This window comes from Anarrhichthys ocellatus, unplaced genomic scaffold, assembly GCF_004355925.1.
Source record: "Anarrhichthys ocellatus isolate YVR2014 unplaced genomic scaffold, GSC_Weel_1.0 scaffold57, whole genome shotgun sequence".
Taxonomy (NCBI): domain Eukaryota; kingdom Metazoa; phylum Chordata; class Actinopteri; order Perciformes; family Anarhichadidae; genus Anarrhichthys; species Anarrhichthys ocellatus.
In genome coordinates, this window is record NW_022280087.1 from 668,659 (window position 1) to 684,163 (window position 15,505).

Consider the following 15,505-nt stretch of genomic DNA (forward strand, 5'->3'; position numbering starts at 1 on the left):
ACACACACACACACACACACACACACACACACACACACACACAACACACTTAGTCTTTGGATTCACAGCAGGGTGGGGGGGGGGCAGAAGAGCGTTGATGGTTGCAGAAGAGAGGAGAGAAGAAAAATAGGGGAGGCGAGAAGAGGAGAAGGGGAGGTGGAAGAAATGTGATGAGTTAGTGCAGATAACGGAGGGAGAGAGTAAAGGAGATAAAAGATGAGAGGAGGGAAAAAAAGAGAAGAAGGAGAGAGGAGGTGAAAGGAGTTCAAAGAGGAAAGGAAGGTGGTGAGCTGAGAGGGGATGAGAGGGGAGCAGATGAAAGAAGAGAACTGAAGTAAGAACAGAGAAGAAGAGAGAGAGAGAGAGAGAGAGAGAGAGAGAGAGAGAGAGAGAGAGAGAGAGAGAGAGAGAGAGAGAGAGAGAGAGGGGGGGTGAAATGAATAGTAATTGCTGCTTTAGCGCTGCCAAGGTTAGGTCTTCCATTCTCCCTCTCCGGCCGCCCGTGCTAACAGCACATGCAGCCCTTCGTCCTGTAAAGTGGACCAACGCCTCCACCAAACAGTAACACTCTATACGAGGCGAAGGAGCCACGGCCCCGACGAGCATCTTGATAGTCTCCGTCGTATTATGCAGATCAAATGGCTAAAAGTGCTGCAACCGCAGGCTGCGAGCAACGTCTCTCTGGATGACAGATGTCCTCTCCTGCAGTTAACACTCAGGCCGACGTTTTTCAACCTGTTCAATCCCTCCGTCTCACGCTTTATCTCAACACACGGTCTTCTTTACCGCCGTCTCCACACACAACGATGAAGTGGAGACCCACGCAAATATTTTTTTAAACCTGAGAATTGATTTGGAAGGGTGATATTTAATCGGATCTGACAAAGTGGTAGAAAAGCTTTCACTCACAGACTTCGGGGGAATAACATAATGACATACAGACTAAATAATAATAGTCTGTATAATAATAACTGAAAAGGTTATCAAAAAGGTAAGTAGAAAGGTATCAGGCTGATGGGTCCAGTAGTATGCGAGATTAGTCGCAGACAGACGGACAGACACACGAGTGCAACACACACAAACAATATCTCCCTGCAGGCTTACTCCTGGCGGAGATGATGAGGAAAAACATATGTCCTCACTTTATATAGCCTTGCATCACGCTTGCAGAAATTCAAAATGCCACATGGTTAATGTTTAGACAAGAAAACTACTTGGTTAAGGTTAAAAAAAAGATCACGGTTGGTGTTGAAATAATAACGTAAAAATGTAACGAAAACAACCATAGCAACGTAACTAGCGGACTTTCATATTACATCAAAGCAACATGAACAGCTGTCTCCTGAGTGAAAGTCCTGTGTTTGTTGGACTCATCCAGCTGCTCTTTGTGGACTCTGTCTGTTATTCTCATTATTATGAATTCCAAACCACGTAACCTTCAATGAAAGTCACTCCACACACAATGTCACTTGCTCTGACTGAATGTAAAAATGTCTAAATACAACGTATCCGTGGTTTGCGGACACAACTCCGACATGTTTTCTCTGACGACTGTGCTGTGCTGATGCTGCTCCATGTCTGCTGGATGTGTAAACATGCAACTGTTAGCAAGCAAAATGGCCCTTAAGTTAATAACGTCTACAAAAAAACCTACTTTAATTTACCATTTGAACTGATTTAGGATAAGGGTTGATCTATTGATCTTTGTTTTAGGGAAACCTGTTATATGGTTTAAAAGGACACCTGCCAACAGAAATGAGTGTTTCACATAATACTTCCCAACACTTGGGACAAACAACTCATTGGTCACAGCAGTGCCATCAGGCTGGTGTAATGCTTCACCACCACAGTACCAAAATGTATCATCCATCTCCACTATGAACAGTGTTTTTGTAAACCATTGATCTGAGCATGAGGAAATGTTCCATTCTAAAATAAACAGGTGTTTATCATTGACTTCACACAACTTCACAGACTTGGTTTGTGTTGCTTTTGTCGTTTGTTTCCAGTGGAGTTCCAGTCTCACATTATTTGAGATGAGATGAGAGCGCAAATGTGGAACTGCTGCAGCAGATAGATATACTATTAAGCGACACTGGCTTGCTTTCCCCGCTGTGTACCGCGTACGCACATTAGCAGGGAGCTCGATAAATAAATGATGCCGCTCGGGATGTCCAGTCCGCAGCCACATTTGTGTTCACGCATAAACTGAGATGGGAATGCGTGCCAGGAATTCCTAATGGATTTCGCAGCTTTGAGATCGGATTTCCATGTGGCCAAACTGGAGTGTATGGCTTTTCCTTTGTATTTCTTTGACAAACTAAATCAATTTGTCTGTAATGATCTGCTCAAATGGTGCAATGGATGATTAGTTTGGCTTGTAGTGCAGCAGGAATCCCTGACCTGGTGCATAACCCATTGCCCTTTAAGTAACCTTGATTGCCGTTGTTCTCTTTCATAAAGTAAAACAGATAATTATGACACCAGGGCATCCAGGAAGCAACATGTGTTGAAGTACTGATTATGGCTCATTATGGATAAAGGAAACATCACAACAACAAATCTGTTTGTCACAGAAAGGACGCAGAGACGCCACAATTGAGCAAAGCAAGTTTGGCTCTGGGTAGTTTGAACCATTTATATGCATCTACGAATTACGTGGCACTATTTTCCGCAGCTATTGCCACGAACGCTGCAGGTGATGATGCCAACCTGTATAGAAGTACGGTGGCCTTCAGGTAACATAGAAACATAAAAAGGCCCTCTTTGGTTTGTCTGCTCTGGGCTACCGTAGAAACATGACGGTGCAACATGGTGGACTCTGTGAAGAGGAGCCGCTCCCTATGTAGAAATGACTTCTTCTAAATCTACGGTAACACAATTCTTATTTACAGGTGTTTATACACTAAGGAAAACACGACTGCTATATTCCATTTCCTCGAATAGATCCCCTGGAATGCTACACACTGGCCCATTAGTTTGGACCTAGACAACAATCTCCACTGCAAATAATACTTTTTTATTGATTTCCTTGAAATCAGACCTGTTTTTCCTCCCTCCACCTGCCATCTACTGTGACCCAATTTGCACTTTGATGTCCTGGAAGAAGGAGAGACTCTTACTTTATGGATCCCTTGAGTGTTACAAAGAGGTGACCCACCTCTGTGCTCCTCACATCCATCCCTCCATCTGGCTTTCTAAGCTCCTCCTCCTCCTCCTCCTCCTCCACCTTGCTCTTTGGCATTCTCGCCGTCTTTGCCATCTGCCATTTATACGTATGTACGCATGTGTGTTCGTGTCACTCCCTGTTATTATTTATTCAGGTTTTTGCATGTAATATACAACAGGAGCATACATTTGCTGTGTGTTTGCGCCTTCGGGCCTGTGTGCATGCCATATAGGAGTACAAATGAAGGGCTGTTTTGCCCTCATTCTGTCACCCCCCCCCATCAAACGTACACATCAATTCAAATGGAAACAACACACAACATGGACCTCACGGTGCAAAAATGTTAATGGGTAGCCGCAGAGTAACAACCACCATCCACACACACACACACACATCTCACGGGGCTTTTATTGTAGTCGCCTCGTCAGTACCACAACAAGCACACACCTTTCCTCTCCGGCACGTACACACACACGTACACACACACGTACACACACACACACACACACACACACACACACACACACACACACACACCCCTCATGAGGGAGGCAGATTCTCAGACTCGGGCGTAACTCTCTGCAGAGGCATCCTGATTACAGCAGCGGAGAGGGAGGGAGAGGGGGATTCGTAAAGCGCTCCATAACTTTTTGTTATTTCATCGGCAGCCTTGGGTGAATGGATTATTCATGGGTGGGGAAAGAGGGAGCAGTGCAGGGAGGTATAGAGAGTGAGGAAAAAAATAAAGAAAGAAAGACAGAAAGAAAGGAAGGAAAGACATTAAGAAAGGGAGGGAGGAAGGTTAAAAGAAAAGAAAGAAAGGAAGGCTATTAAGAAAGACAATGAAAGAAAGAGAGAAAGAGAGAGAGCGAAAGAAAGAAAGAAAATAGACAGGAAGAAAGAAAGCAGAGACCAATGACTCTGTGAGAAGCTATAATCATTACACCACGGATGATTCCGCTGCTCCAGCTCTCAATCCCACAAACACACACACTCGTCTACACACCTGAATAAACATGATCTACTTTACATCGAATAAATCCATCAAATGCGGCAACATAAATACAGGTGCAACTGCATAAACATGACTCGTCTAAAATACACCGACACCTCGAAACACCTGAGCACACACACGCACAAACATTTAACTTGAATTAACACCCATCTGTATCACTCATCTGGATACCTGGATGAAGTGTGTGCGGTGTTCTGTACACACCGATGAATGTTACAACGGAGATAAGCGAACGCACACAAACACAATCGGCTCCGGTTGGCGTTGGGCGCTGAGAGCGTCGCTAGCCTGCTGTATCATTCACACACTCATGGAAGAACAGTGCAACATACTTATTAACTTAACGCATTTGAGCTCCCTCTGGTAAACAATTATTTTGTGCACATGTCTAAGGCTTTTATTGTGAAAGGTAAGATTGGACGGAGTAGGATCTGGTCTGCGCTGCCTTTGTCAAGGTGGAGAGAACCAATAAAGTTTGCCTTACTGGAAAGGGAGACTCCGTATTGTTGTATGTTATATCGTTTTGAATATATCCTTTATCCCCAGTCTAAAAACTTGCGTTTTGTGAGAAAGATTATATTGACTTGCATATTAATTGACCTTTACCCTAATCCTACCTGCCTAACCCCAACCTAACCCATTTAAACCCTCACCCTAATCTTCAACCACGTTTTCACCCCTAAAATGTAATGATTGACATTAGGAGGTCGTCCAATTCGTCCCCTAAAAGGAAGGCGAGTCCCCACAATGTGACTATGTAAACAGATTTATGTCCCCACAACATGAGTAATACATGCCCAAACCAGGAATAAGAAACACCAACAGTCTGCTCCCGCCCACACAAAGTCAACGTACTTCCTTGGTAGGATGGGTCCTTCCCAGGTGGCAACCTCCAGTTCTGCTGACTGAAGTGTCTTAGAACTTGCATTTTCTCTGCTGACCATCAGGGGGCAACTCCTTCTGTTGCAAAATAAGTTTGATTGTATAGACGTCTATGAGAAAATGGCTCTACTTCTCTCTTGATTTATTACCTCAGTAAACATTGTAAACATGAGTTTATGGTCTCAATCTCTAGTTTCAAGTCTTCTTCAATACAGCAGGATGTTCATTTAGTAAATTATGCTCCATTTAGAGTCAAACAGACCATAAAGCAGGGGATGCTTTAGGGCAGGCTTACTGTGATTGACAGGTCGCTGTCCCTACTAGAGCTGTATCCGGCATCCGACGTCACTCCTCCACATTCCAAATATGGTAACTTCCGTTCATCGGTTGCAAAATAGCCAAGATGGTGACGGTGAAAATTACCGAACAAGAGGCATCAAATGCAGTCCACAAACCAATGGGGGACATCATAAGAACTACGTCCAGTTCTAATATACAGTCTATGGCCCAAACACATATAAACACACACACACACACACACACATATAGAACAAACATATTGAAGTAAACAACAAAGGGCAGCAACGGTAATAACATCAGTGTTGTATTGAGTGCGAGGCCCGGGCAGAATGCCAATGACCTGAAGGTACGGAGGCTAGAGTGAGACGAGACAGAAACACACAGAAACATATGAGAATATGTCCATGAGAACACACGCAAAGTGTGCAAATACATCCATGAATGTGGCCACTCATGAACATACCCCCACACAGAAATGAAACAAAATGGAGAAAGACAGAACAGAACTCAACAGTATCTCTCTTACTCGCCCCACACACACACACACACACACGCACACGCACACACACACACACACACACACACACACACAGAAACACAAAAAGGTCAATGGTGTAATTCTCTGCTGACAGAGTCAGTGCGACTGTTCTGATCGCTGTAGACAGAGGCGAGCTGACCACTTGTAATTTGTGGTGACCTTTACCGCGCCGGCTAACCCAATGAAGACCCCGTAGGCTGGCATCTGCTCGCACTTGAACATATGAGATCTCAACAGCCTATTAGGTGGTGGCAACAAAAAAAATTTAAAATTTAGCAACGTTCCCTGGAATGAACCGCACGAACAGCCGCAGGGTCACATTCTGGTTCATTATCTGCAGTAGATCGATGCTGCCAGGGTCAGAGGTTTCATTTCTACTAGGGTCAACCGTGATTCAAAAATGTGTGTACTCACGGTACTCTCTGTATGTGACCCATTAGAATCAAACATTTGAATATTTTTGTTTTAAATATGATATAGATTTGGAAGTTTCTTTTTTTCCCAAGTCAAAACATGAGCTGATTCGTGAGATGTTTTTTGCTTTCAAATCTGAAATCAAGTCTAAAGTGAATTGAATCTCGGCAAAATTGATTTTCTAATTTTGTTAATTCCGTCTTTCAAGTCTACAACTCTTGAAAGTAGCTCATAGTTGATGTTGATCATCTGGCACAGAAAAATAGGAGACTAAACTTCAACACACAGCATCGTGTGACACCTGTGTCATACAGACAGAAGAAATAGTCCAGGTCAAGTTTGTGCTTATCTGGGGGAGCAAATGGGAACAAATCTCTGCCTTCTTAAAGAGCCGGTGCATGTCTGTTAGAAATAGGACAGAGCCAGATCCTGTGGTGAAAGAAACGGGCCTACTTGTACCTTCGGACAGTAGCGGAGAAGACCTGAATGAAGGAGGAAGGGTTGAAGAGTTAACTGTGCTGCAACGCTAATACAAGATTTATTAATCCTTTCAATTTTGTTCCATTTTCACAGCTTGCTTAATGTTTGTTCGTGGATTGAATCCAATTTCAGTTGTTTAATTGAATTTCCATTTTGAATGTTAGTCTTTTTCTTCTGTTTGGCCTTGTTTTTGTTTGTTTTCTCTTGGTGAGATGCCTTCATAAGCCAATTTCACTGCCACAATCCATCTTTTGTTTCATTATCTCCGCTAGGCGCAAGCCTGGGAGGAGATTATGTGTCAGGTTGTGTGTGAGTGTTTGTTTGTGTCTGTATCTGTCCACAGCCAATCTCGCATACTACACGACCCATCAGCCTGATTTTTTTTGTGCTCATGTATAACTGTATGGACAAGGTCCTCTCGGGGTTGCGGTGTATCACACTTTTCTAACAACCTATTTTATTGACGGCTTCGTACTGTCACTGATGGTTGACTCCTTACTGCTCTTAACCGGCCGGTAGGGGCCGCAAGTGATCAGCAACTGCTTAGTTTGTAATCTTATCTTCCGCTAAAGATTAGGAAGTGTTCCTCTCCCGATTTGCACGCCTAGGTATCAGTAGTATTCCTGATCTAACTGATTTAGTTATTTATTAAATGATGGGATCCGATAACCATATTGTCACTGAAGCTCAATCCAGCTGTTTGAGTCAATATGGGGCCAATATCCGCTGTCAGTATCTGTGCATCTCTACTCAACACCCAAGAAGCTCACCCTGTCTTGCTTCCGAGCTGCTGTGCAAAGGTCTGTGGGATTATTACAAACCGGTCTCTTGATAGAGCCAGAGAGCAGGCTCCGCCTAGGTTGCGAAATATTTCTTTTCAGTGTCTTTTTATTGGGCACAAACCTTGTGTTTACTCTCGTGCTGTTGTAAAAACGGAAGCATAAAACGCTTCAGGTCTCGGTTTACGGCCGTGAGATGGGGCAGAGAGCTGCGTATATCAAAATGAGAACATATCTGTTGCGCGAGATGTGTGAGTGAAAAAGGCATCTGATACGCTTGGAGTGTAGTTTTGTTTTGTTACCATGGATCATCCACTCTAGGTCGTTGGTTTGATCCCATCCACACATCAAAACGTCCTTGAGCAAGACACTGAGATCGCTTTTGACAGAGGCATCTGTAATGTAATATTATGTACAGTACTTGCAACTACACTTAATGTCAACACTTTCAAAGTCTGGTTCGAAACTGACCCACGTCTTCGGGTGTGACTCTGTGAATCTTTCAGCGGGCTCACGTTAATGAGAACACTGAAGCGATCTGTGAGGGAATAACATCAGAACTGGCACTCCTCCAGCTCAACTCACATCCAGGAGACAGCAGCGAAAAATATTACCGTCGAGAGCTCATTAGAAAAATAATACACGTCTGATTGACTTAGTGCCGGTTTGAAAATTAACATGCAAATTGAGCATCTCCTCCTCTCACAAAAACATGCGATCGAACCGAGGGTCATTGATCAAGTGCTTCCAACAGCATCTGTGAGAATATTTCATGCGAGGGCTCGGTTCAGAAGTGGCCCGCGCAGCTTAAGTATAATTGGCATGAATTCTTCATGTGGCTTTTTCATGAGCCACTAAAACCACAGCACTGTGTCCATTTTGGAAAAATGGTGCTGCAAGAAATTAAATATTTGAAAAACACAGACTTCTGTGTCCTCAAGGTTATCGCCACTCAGTAAGCAGAGGTTTTTACAAAGACTCCGACCCTTAAAAGTGGCAGACGGGATTTCTATTCATACCATCAATCACTTTTTAAATGAGGTCAGCTCCTTTTAAAATGCTCTGTGTCACTCCTGAATGAAAGGGCCTTTGCATGACTCACAGCTTTCAAAAAACACAACGCGGAGAGAGTTTCTTGCTTATGCCACAATAACAGTCTAATAACAAGAGACAAATTCTTAAATGGAGATATCTCATTTAGAATTGAGACGCTCTGGAGAAAACTCCTCGCTTTAAAAGGTCAGAGGGAGTCTTTCTGCTGTGGAGTGGAAAAGCACAGGGGCAAAAGATAACAACGCAGACAGAAACCAATCCTGTCAACAACAAAATATGTTTGAATACTACAAATTTGCTTTGGCAAATGTGTTTTGAAGGAAGCAAAAGCAATGCATGAATTATGTTCTCAATGTTTTTCTTTAACCCATTTTGTACTACACAGCAGTATCTAATGGTCTAGTTACTGTAGGCTCAGACATCAAAAACATTTGGTTCAGATTTTGATTAAAGCTGCGCTAATCAATAGATTTCATATTAAAGTTACTGTGAGGAACTTTGAACTGTTCCTGAAACAATCTCAGTTTAATACTGATGCCCCTATATGACCTACATAAGTAAACATTTCATTTTATTTTTTATTTCTTTATATATTTTTCCACCCCCGCAAAATCAGATGAAAAGATTCACTGCCAACAGGGTCGGCAGAAGCTCCTTCAGGTCAGACTCCAGCGGGTTTCCCCAGTGCGCACAGACCAGGATCTGGCTTCGCTGCAGCCTTCGACCTGCAGTCAGAGCTCCGGTGGCAGGAGGAGAGCTCAGCCACTAGCAGCAGCAGCTCCTCCACCAGTCAGGAGCAGAGCGTGGCCTCACTGCTCGGCCGGTCCCAAATGGGATCCAACAACAACAAAACGCTGCTGGACACTGAGGCCCTATTGCTGGGCCCGCTGGAGGGAAGGGAGGCACGGGAGAACCAGAACCAGGACAGACTGTCAGACCCTGCAGCAGCACAATGAGAGGTCTTCTAAAGACGTTCTGGTGCTCAGAAGCATTACTGCTTTTGTCCACAGGGACCGCCAACATATTCACAAAATAAAAGCTTCTAGAAGTAGCTTCAACATTAGATAAAAGGATGTATAATGAGAGAAGTATTTTCTCATTGAAACAGAATTAGTTTTGGCAGCTCTGTTCTCACCGGCCTCATGACCAGCAGCAGCAGGCAGCTGTTTTCATTCATTTCAAGCTCTGATATACCAACTGTGCCATCCCCCCAGCACCAAACACCACACTGACAGAGTTAGCAAACAGCTTGAGAACAAAGTGTTCAGCAGCTAAAAAGTCAGATACTGTAAGTTCGACAAGAAGTGGTGGAGCCCAAAACAGAGCTACTGTAAAAAGGACAGTAAATATTGGCCAGGAACATGTTTACATATGTTGCCTCATATCTGCTGGAGGTGTAACACGCTTGCATCAACAACTACATCAATGTTGTGGTTTAAGCGTGTTTCACTGCCCTAATATTTAACCAAGCCCATTATCCTTCCCTAACCCTCAACCAAGTGTTCTGAGTTGGCTAAAGATAACCATAAACATGTTAATAATGCCCTAGAACATCTAAGACTCGTATGCAGGAAACTCTTTTGTTGACCGAACAAAAAAAAGGTGCTAATATTACAGCCCGTTCTCACTCTCAAGTCTTAAATATGCTCCGTCAGTGGCCCTATGCGTCAAACTATGTTGTTTACGTGGCTGTAGTTTTGGCGGGAGTAAAGGAGGAAGTCAGGTGACATAGTAGAGAGAGTGAGGAAGTCTGGGTAGGGAGAAGCACCTACTTAAGTGAAAAATGAAACCTGACCGAGTAGTTTTGCTGCCTGAACCCAACCAAGTGGTTTCTCTGTAAACACAGAAGTTTATTTTGAAATGCATGTAATGACAGAAAACTGACTTGTGCAAAATTGACTCTAGAGGGGAATTTCACATAGTTGGGTGTGAAAATGTGTCGATTGTTATTATGTGTAAAAAGTATCCTGAGGAAACATAAAAAACAAAACATTACTAAAGAATTTGCCAGGGATGCTAGAGGAGATAGATTTCATTTTTAGACAATATCTCACCAATAGTGGCTGAATAATACCTGGATGTAATGGGGTCGCTCTACGTGACGATAGTAAAAGTGACACACAAAAAGCTGTGATCTGGATTATTGGATTTGAAATAAACAACAAGCTGCACGATAACCATACGCCTCTTCTTTAGGATTAATGAAAAAACCCAGATACATTCAATATGTTTCCTCATTATTGATAATACAAATTAAAAAAAAACATAACAAGGGCAGCATCTCATTTCCAGAAAGAGAGAGAAAAAAAAGTATTTGGTGATGCAAATTAGTTTTCTATGAACTGAGTTATCAGGAGACTGGTTGACAGAAACACACACCACTCAAGCACAAAGCACACAAAAAAGGCACCATAGAGTCTTTGGACTCAGACATCTTCATGCACACACACGCACACACACACACACACACACACACACACACACACTGTAGTGCTGTGAGTCGGTATTCCTCATTGTGTGTGTTTGTGTGTGAACGTGTCTCCAATCTACACACGGAGGTGATTTCCCCACAGTCTGCCTCTGATTGGATTTGGTTTAATTCAAATAAACTGAGGCCTTGATTTAAATGGAAAAGCACTATAGCCTATTATGCGGCACGGTGGAGGACAGTCTCACTATATCAACTCTGAATTGCATTAAGGCTCTCGCTCACCCTCTCCCTCTCTCTGGGTGTCAGGCTCTGACAGGCTCACAGTAATAAGAGAGGGTAACATTTCCTTTGACCAAATCCAGTGTGCAACTTATAGATGGATGTGTGTGCATTTGGGTGTGTACGAACAGACATGGCACTTACACTCTCTCACACACACACACACACACACACACACACACACACACACACACACACTCACACACACAATTAAATAAGTGTCGGAGCTGTGATAGGCTATGATAAATTTGGTGACACTGTACACTATTGAGGTTGGGAAGTCGAGAGCGTAATAAAAGAGTTTTATTGGACACGGTGTGTGTGTGCGCGTGCGTGTGTGTGAAATAGAGATCCAACAGGTGGGTAATTGTCCCAACGAGACAGAAAGTCCCATTAGCCCCTCTGTCAAAAAGAAAAGTAGCTCAGTTCACACTGGTTGCTGATATAGATCTCTTTGCGTGTGCATGTGAGTGTGTGTGTGTGAGAGAGAGAGAGACGGAGAGATAAACAAGAAGAAAGAAGGAACACTGAAGTGTGTGAGTTGGAGCTGAAAGACAGAGGACTAGAAACTATCACACACACACTTTACAATCACACACACAGACACGCACACACACACACACACACACACACACACACATACTCGTGTTTTCATCACAACATTGACTTACACTTATTTCCTGGAGACAAACCATAACCATAACCGTTACCAGCCTGATCCTAACCCTTACCCTAACCATTAAACCAAGTCTTCATCCTAAAATGTAATGATTTACATCATGTGGACGTGCATTGCGTTCCCATAAGGAAGGCGAGTCCCCACATTGTGACTGTGTAAACTGATTTATGTCCCCACAACGTGAGCAATACACGCCCCCACACACACGGTTGCCATATTCTGTTTAAATAAACATGGGCACAAACATCCACGCAGTGATACGAGATTGTTTTTCTAATGGAAATGGACTGTATGCTATATGTACACACACACACACACACACACACACACATACACACACACGCACGCACACACACACACACACACACAGCCTATTTCTCTTCTCTCTAATGGAGCCGGACCCCTGAGAATGACAACCAGGCCGCTACGCATCAGTGGCCATTACCCACAAGGCAGTGCGTCAGGGCCGTAGGGCCAGCCGGCCACCCACGCTATTCGCCTTTCACCCCACATCCGTCAAAAACAGGTACACGCTGCTCCCTGTGTTTCTCCACTATCTCACTCTATATATACTTTGTCTCTCTCCTTGTCTCTTTCTGCAGGGAAGAAAGTAAAATTTCAGACTTTTTTTCTTTTTTATAAGACCTTGTTAAAGCCACCCAACCAGGTAAGAAAGTACATTTCCTTCCAGAGGACATTTTCTACCCTCTCAGCCTGATTTGAAAGGAATTTGTTCCCATCTCGGGGGATTTTTTTTGACCTATGAATTAATCCGCTTGTGTATTGGCTAGTAAACAGTCCATTTGTAGTCTGTCACTGACATTTGTCTTATTCTAAATCACCATTTACCATCCCATAAACAGAGATATGCTTCTCCGCTTCAAGGCGCGAACACAGTTTGTTTTCTTATTTTATTTTCACAGCCGGAGCATGCTGGCAGTAATCGCCCAGTCATGAGTTATCACGAATGATCTACGGGAGGGCAGAATGTGAAAAAGGATTCACCTGCATTTCTGTCCCCGTTTTTAGTCTTAAAGACAGAGTGTGAAATGTAATGTGACCTTTGACCCTGAGTGAATCCAATTTATATTTAAAGACAAAATAATAAAATAAAGAAACCGAATAATTAAATGATTCAAAGTAGCTTGTTATCATCTGAACGTCGCTGATTAAAGCTGATTGGAACTTGAATATGGGCAGCCGAAGAAAACAAACAGGAAATGAGTTGTTAAGGGACATGAGCGAGTACAAGGAAAATTACAAGATATCAGGAACAACTACACAATATAATGATGTATAATACAGCAAAACCACAAATTAAGGCTTTAGAAATTAATTTCAATCATTAATCATGAACCAGACTGCCAAAGCCCACACAGGGCAGGTGAGAGGGGAGGTAGATGGGTCAACCAAAAAGCTTTCAACAGGGAGACCGCTGAGAGTTTCTAGTGTAAAACAAGAAGTCAACGTTGATTCCTTTGTCACGCACCTTGCGTACTTCAGTAACTGCACCGCCATAGTTATTTTAACCCAAATTTCAATCTTTCCCTAAACCTAACCAAGCAGTTTTGTTGCCTGAACCTAACAAAGTTGAAGATGAAACTTTATTTTAAAAAGACTGTATGCACGTAATGAACAGAAATTGACACGTGTTGCTGGCCGACTCCTGACTATACAACAGGTCCTCCAAGCTAAAGGACAACATATGACTTTGATCATTGCTTTCTAAACCTGGCTGGAATGGCTTCACCAGAGTTCTGAGTTGTGTCTCTAAAGCCGCTTTGATGTTCTGTATAAAAGGTTTGCAGCTAAGTCATGTGATCAGAGATCGCTATCGGTCGATACTGCTTCCAGCGATCGGTGATCGGCCCCACGAATCCAGATCAGAGAACCCTTATTTTATGATCCTGTTCCCTTTATTGGGAAGACAACAGCCTTATTCAGTGCCTTCCAAAATGCATGTTACAAAGATGATGATTTAGACCGTTTCCTGATCTGTCACCGCTGTGGTCAAAGTTTGGTTAGGTTTAGCCTCATAAACTACTTGGTTAAGGTTAGTAAAAGCATGCAGTCATGATTAAAGTACACCAACGCTGACTGTTGGGTAGGAAAATGGGACGTGAACAGCTGTCCTGGATCAACATAATGTGACATCAGCCAGCATGATGCAGCGTTGGCATATCAAATCCATGCAGGCAGGAACACATTGCGGGTAGATGTGATGTACAAACGTATTTCTGTGATCGTTAAGATAAAGTGATTGTAATCATTTCCAGAGTATTAAAGCCCTGTCTCAAAATATTATAAAACAGGAGTTTTGGCAGCTGATAAAAAAAACTCCAAACTCTTGACTATCTTGCAAAAACTCAACTTCCTGGATCATATTTAATCATTTTACTGGAAGCTGAAGCAACACACCCACACCTACACATCCTCCTTGTTGCTATTTTTTTCAAACCCAGGGCTGTTTTTGGTGTCAATGCCTGCTGTACAATCTCACACTACCTCAACTTTTTGCTTCTGACAGACACAGTCATAATTGGGGCACAGCCACAAGCTGTTATTTTCAGGTAACATAAGTCAGTTTTGGCCAATGAACAATGCTGTTGTTTTCGTGGTGACGACAGTATCCAATAGAGCATTTATATTGCAAACCTCTTCTGAATTGACCTGAGAGGTAAACCTTTGTTTACTTACTGGGGCGACTGCGGCTCAGTGGTAGAGCAGGGTCGTCCTTCAATCAGAGGATCGGCGGTTCGATCCCCGGCTCTGCTAGTCCATGTTGATGTGTCCTTGGGCAAGACACTTAAAGCCAAATTGCTGCGGTGTATGAATGTTAGATAGTCCTGATGGGCAGGTGGCACCTTGTAAGATAGCCCCTGTTATCAGTGTATGAATGGGTGTGCAAGCGCTTTGAGTGGTCGGAAGACTAGAAAAGCGATATACGTTTAATTACAGTTACCATTTACTACAATCCATGGTCTAGATTTTGACATCGAAATATGTGCCTGTTTTTAACAGCTTTCTCTTCCACCTCCTCTCTTCATAGCACCTCTGTCTCTCCTATTACCTTTCTCTTTCTGTGTGGTGTCTTAAATGCCTCTCAGTCATTCCCCCGAAGTATCAACCCTGTCTCTCTCTCTTTCTCTTCCCTCCCCCCCTTCTTTCAATCACCTCTTTTCCCCCCCTCCTCTTCTCCCTGCTGTCTCTCCTCGTCATTTCCAGTTGTCAGGATAAAGGGAGCAGACAAATGGATGGACAGATGAATACCCAGATCTGCAGAGGGGCAAAGAGAATGATGGAGCGATGAAATAAAGGAGTGACAGTGCGTGACAGCGCTCAGCTGAGCCCCGTTCAGGGCACTGGGAGGGAGTGGAGGAGAGAGAGGGGAAGAAAAGGATAACAAAATTAAGAAAGAGAATGCTGGGGGAGGACGGATTTAAGGCCATATCTATTGTTCCATATTCAGTAGTAACTGGTAATAAT